This window comes from Battus philenor, unplaced genomic scaffold (assembly GCF_028537555.1).
Source record: "Battus philenor isolate CCGP_79_NKW_IND1 unplaced genomic scaffold, ilBatPhil1.0.hap1 SCAF_55, whole genome shotgun sequence".
Lineage (NCBI taxonomy): Eukaryota > Metazoa > Arthropoda > Insecta > Lepidoptera > Papilionidae > Battus > Battus philenor.
In genome coordinates, this window is record NW_027181721.1 from 45001 (window position 1) to 50000 (window position 5000).

General features: G+C 52.7%; 3 non-coding genes across 3 annotated transcripts in view; all 3 read right to left on the reverse strand.

Annotated features, from left to right (window-relative positions):
- Positions 1 to 222, reverse strand: part of LOC137930061 (large subunit ribosomal RNA) — a 4033-nt gene extending 3811 nt beyond the window's left edge. The window contains exon 1 of the ribosomal RNA XR_011108875.1: positions 1 to 222. This exon is cut by the window's left edge and continues 3811 nt beyond it. This is a non-coding gene — a ribosomal RNA (large subunit ribosomal RNA).
- A 1173-nt stretch (positions 223 to 1395) lies between these two features.
- LOC137930065 (5.8S ribosomal RNA) lies at positions 1396 to 1552 on the reverse strand. Its single transcript, XR_011108879.1, has one exon. It is a non-coding gene; the product is annotated as a 5.8S ribosomal RNA (ribosomal RNA).
- Positions 1553 to 2368: 816 nt separating this feature from the next.
- On the reverse strand, positions 2369 to 4272 carry LOC137930055 (small subunit ribosomal RNA). Its single transcript, XR_011108869.1, has one exon. It is a non-coding gene; the product is annotated as a small subunit ribosomal RNA (ribosomal RNA).
- Between the last annotated feature and the right edge of the window lie 728 nt (positions 4273 to 5000).

Sequence of the window (5000 nt, forward strand, 5' to 3'; positions counted from 1 at the left end):
GGGAAAACGGCCCCGTTCAAGACGAACTTGGACAGGAGTATCGACGACGAGAAAGCGGAACCTCCCGAACACCACATCTCCCGCGCTCGAGACGATCGCGGGATTCAGTGCTGGGCTCTTTCCTGTTCGCTCGCCGCTACTAGGGAAATCCTTGTTAGTTTCTTTTCCTCCGCTTACTAATATGCTTAAATTCGGCGGGTGATCCTCCCTGATCTGAGGCCAACGATAAAAATTCGAGGCAGACGCGATATCCGTACGCGACGTCCCTTATTATATTTTTGACGACGACGAACCGACGGACCGCGCGCGCAAGCAAGCAAGCGCGCACGGCGGCCGGTCGTCGTCGCGGGACGCCCTTCGGACGTCGAGTCCGCCTACCGTACACCACCCCCACCGTCGCGATCATCGCGCGTCGCAGAGCGAGTGCGCGTGCGCGAGGCGCGCGCGTCGCGAGTCCTTAGAGGTCTCTAGACGCGCGCACGCACAACGCAACGCTGCACACACAACACGCGTTGCGCGATGAACGACGACGATGACGATGATGATTATGATGATACGAGCGTAAACGAAAATCTCGACACGCATACGCGAGCGCGAGTACTTTTCGTTAGCGATCGATCGTCCGGCCCTTTCGGTATCGGTCCGTATCGATACGATAATATAACGTTCGCACTGGAACGACGACGCGTATCACCGACATAATACGGATGCGTAGCGACGACGAGCGGTGAACTCTCTCGCATCGGGCTAGGCGCGCGCGCACATGAACATCACGTAATGTTTACTTACATATGTTTGTGTGTGCGTTACGCTTGCCGCGCAAGAAAACATTCACCGCCTGCCGGTCGCATCCGTCGGAGACGCGTCGTCTGTGCTTCCGATATATTTTATTATATCGTATACACGAACCGATGAGCTCGGACGAAGACCGCACTACGAAGACTCGCGTCTTAGCGATGCGTGTAATCTTTTCACACTCGTTTCATATTCAATACAATTCGATATATTTAAACGGACCGTAAACGCGCTCCGCGCGTACGCGGACGTGAGGGGTGCAGCACCCCGCCGTCCGTCGTCCGTCGCGAAGAACGTTCAACGGAAACCGTCAATTGTTCGAAAGAGCGCGCGCCCGCTCGCCCGCGCGCGGTAGTGCGGCAGCGGCAGCGCGACGACAGCGACGGCGGATAGTGAGAGAGAGAGAGAGTGAGAGCCGCGGCGGCGCGGACGAGAGACTCTTATTAGAGATCGTCCCATCGCACCGTCCGCGAGCTCGTTCATCACCCCCCACCAACCCGCCGCCGCCGCGTCGCGCGTCACCGCCGCGCGCATCGACCGGCGCGAGCGCACGTAGCGCGCGTTCTACACCGAACAGTGTGGTTTTTATATTTTAACAGCCGGCCCTCAGACAGGAGTGGTCCTGGATATTTCTCCACGGACCGCAATGTGCGTTCGAAATGTCGATGTTCAAATGTGTCCTGCAGTTCACACTATGACGCGCAGTTAACTGCGTTCTTCATCGACCCGCGAGCCAAGTGATCCACCGTCCAGGGTAATGGTTTTTTCTTAATGTTGTTATTACTTACGGTAGCGGCCTACGGCTCTCGCCGTCGGCCACTTGATTGTCCGTTTTTATGTATTAACGTCGAAAGTTGGTCGAATTCATGTGCGCCGAGGCGTTCATAAAGAAACGGCACCGAAAAAGCTTAACGCCCCGACGCGAATCCTTTAGAATGATGAACGACGACGACCCGCGCACCCCCCAACGAGCTGGCGTGACGCACGACATTGTCATCTTTCTAACCGCTTAAATTTCGTTTTGTATAGCGCCAACCGACAATAAAGGGCCTGAGCTAGGCAGTGGGGATTTTCACCGCTTCGAACGCTCCGTTTGGTATGCCCCGGTCGGCGCTCGTCTCTCGGCGTTTTTCCGCCACCCGGCCGCTTCGACGGCGGCGGAGGCAGCGGCGGCGGTAGCACTTTCGACGAATGCCACCACCGCCACCGGCCACCGCCACGGCGCCGTCGCCGCTGCGCCGTTAGGCGTAATAGACGCTAGAGACAATTATTTCACATTTTATTTTTTATACATATATACAAACACGCACACACACACGCACGCACACGCGCGCGCGCTCGTCCGCATTAGATACGAACAGCAGCGCGCGCGCGTACGTACATATATATGTATATATGTCGTATATATATATCATTATGGATGTATTACATATATATATGTGTAAACACGGTATGTACGAAGTCGTCGTCGTCGTCGTCGTCGTCGTCGTCGCAACAGCAACAACAGCAACAGCAACAGCGGCGCAACAACGTTCGTGAACATATCACGCGTCTCGCACACATACACACACGTTAATGATCCTTCCGCAGGTTCCCCTACGGAAACCTTGTTACGACTTTTACTTCCTCTAAATGATCAAGTTTGGTCAACTTCCCAGCAACGCCGACGGCCGTGAAGCCACCGCGTGTCGGTCCGAAGACCTCACTAAATCATTCAATCGGTAGTAGCGACGGGCGGTGTGTACAAAGGGCAGGGACGTAATCAACGCGAGCTTATGACTCGCGCTTACTAGGAATTCCTCGTTTATGGGGGATAATTGCAAACCCCAATCCCCAGCACGAAGGAGTTTCAACGGGTTGCCCGGGCCTCTAGGCCAGGGAGAACATGCTGATTCCTTCAGTGTAGCGCGCGTGCGGCCCAGGACATCTAAGGGCATCACAGACCTGTTATTGCTCAATCTCGTGCGGCTCGAAGCCGCCGGTCCCTCTAAGAAGAATTTTAATACGTCGCCAGTGAGTTGCGCCACCGGAGCGGCGCACACCTAAATGACGACGCCTATTTAGCAGGCTAGAGTCTCGTTCGTTACCGGAATTAACCAGACAAATCGCTCCACCAACTAAGAACGGCCATGCACCACCACCCACCGAATCAAGAAAGAGCTGTTAATCTGTCAATCCTTCCGGTGTCCGGGCCTGGTGAGATTTCCCGTGTTGAGTCAAATTAGGCCGCAGGCTCCACTCCTGGTGGTGCCCTTCCGTCAATTCCTTTAAGTTTCAGCTTTGCAACCATACTCCCCCCGGAGTCCAAAATCTTTGGTTTCCCGGAAGCTGCCCGCCGAGCCATCGTAGTAACGTCGGCGGATCGCTAGATGACATATTTACGGTTAGAACTAGGGCGGTATCTAATCGCCTTCGAACCTCTAACTTTCGTTCTTGATTGATGAAAACACCTTTGGCAAATGCTTTCGCTGATGTTCGTCTTGCGACGATCCAAGAATTTCACCTCTAACGTCGCAATACGAATGCCCCCAGTTATCCCTATTAATCATTACCTCGGAGTTCTGAAAACCAACAAAATAGAACCGAGATCATATTCTATTATTCCATGCACGAAATATTCAAGCAGCATTTTGAGCCCGCTTTGAGCACTCTAATTTGTTCAAAGTAAAATTGTCGGCCCATCTCGACACTCACCGAAGAGCACCGCGATAGGATTTTGATATTGAACCGCCGTTTTACCGACGGCTCACCGACGATATGCTCCGCAGACGTGTCAGTATCACCGCGGATGCGGTGCACCGACAGCGCGGCGCACAAATGCAACTACGAGCTTTTTAACCGCAACAATTTTAGTATACGCTATTGGAGCTGGAGTTACCGCGGCTGCTGGCACCAGACTTGCCCTCCAATTGTTCCTCGTTAAAATATTTAAAGTGTACTCATTCCGATTACGAGGCCTCGTAAGAGTCCCGTATCGTTATTTTTCGTCACTACCTCCCCGTGCCGGGAGTGGGTAATTTGCGCGCCTGCTGCCTTCCTTGGATGTGGTAGCCGTTTCTCAGGCTCCCTCTCCGGAATCGAACCCTGATTCCCCGTTACCCGTGACAACCATGGTAGTCGCAGAAACTACCATCGAAAGTTGATAAGGCAGACATTTGAAAGATGCGTCGCCGGTGCTGGACCATGCGATCGGCAAAAGTTATCCAGATTCATCAAAATTAACGACTTCGGACGCGAGGCCCTCCGTCGATTGGTTTTGATCTAATAAAAGCACTCATCCCATCACTGGTCAGAGTTCTGATTGCATGTATTAGCTCTAGAATTACCACAGTTATCCAAGTAACCGAGGTAAGATCTAAGGAACCAAAACTGATATATTGAGCCATTCGCGGTATCGCCTTAATACGGCTTGCACTGAGACATGCATGGCTTAATCTTTGAGACAAGCATATAACTACTGGCAGGATCAACCAGGGAGCTAGCTAGTAGAGCTAACACACACCAACACCGCACATACGAGAGATATGAGGGTGATGATGATATGATAGACGTGTGACAAGCGACGCGTCGGACGTTCGAAACGCCGTGACGCGCCGGTGCCTAGGTAGCTTTTTGCGTGCGTGCGTGCGTGCGTGCGTATTTATTACAATACACACACAACACCACACCGCAACAACAAAATGAATTCGTTTTTCTATCTGTTCACGGAGGAAAATGTATATCTCAACACTCGCCTCGCGTTCGTCCAGATTTACTTTGGACGCGGCATCGCGTCCGATTCATCGGAACGTTCTTTGACGAGACACATACAAATCTTCACTTTTATAAAATATCGTTTCGCAAAACGAACAATGACCGATTTCCAGCCCGGTTTTAGAGAGATCCGAAATCCTTGATTTATATATCATGATCGACCGTCGCGCGACTAGCGCGCGACGAGCTCGTTGATGCGATGCGTTAAGGGCCGCCCCGAAGTCGACTCGGGAGCCCAACGCCGTTCGCGTTAATTAAACGAGACGTTCTCTTACGCCTTCCGCTCTTACATAACGGAGACGTCGTCCGACACAGTTTACGGTGTGTTGTTGTGGGGAGATGATCCCCTTTTTCTTCCCTCCTCCGCCGCCGCTGTGTCGTTCGTGCGTTTGTCGGTTATAGAAGTTTCAGTTTCGGGCGTTCTCGTTGGTGGCGCGCGTTGTTTGTGTATC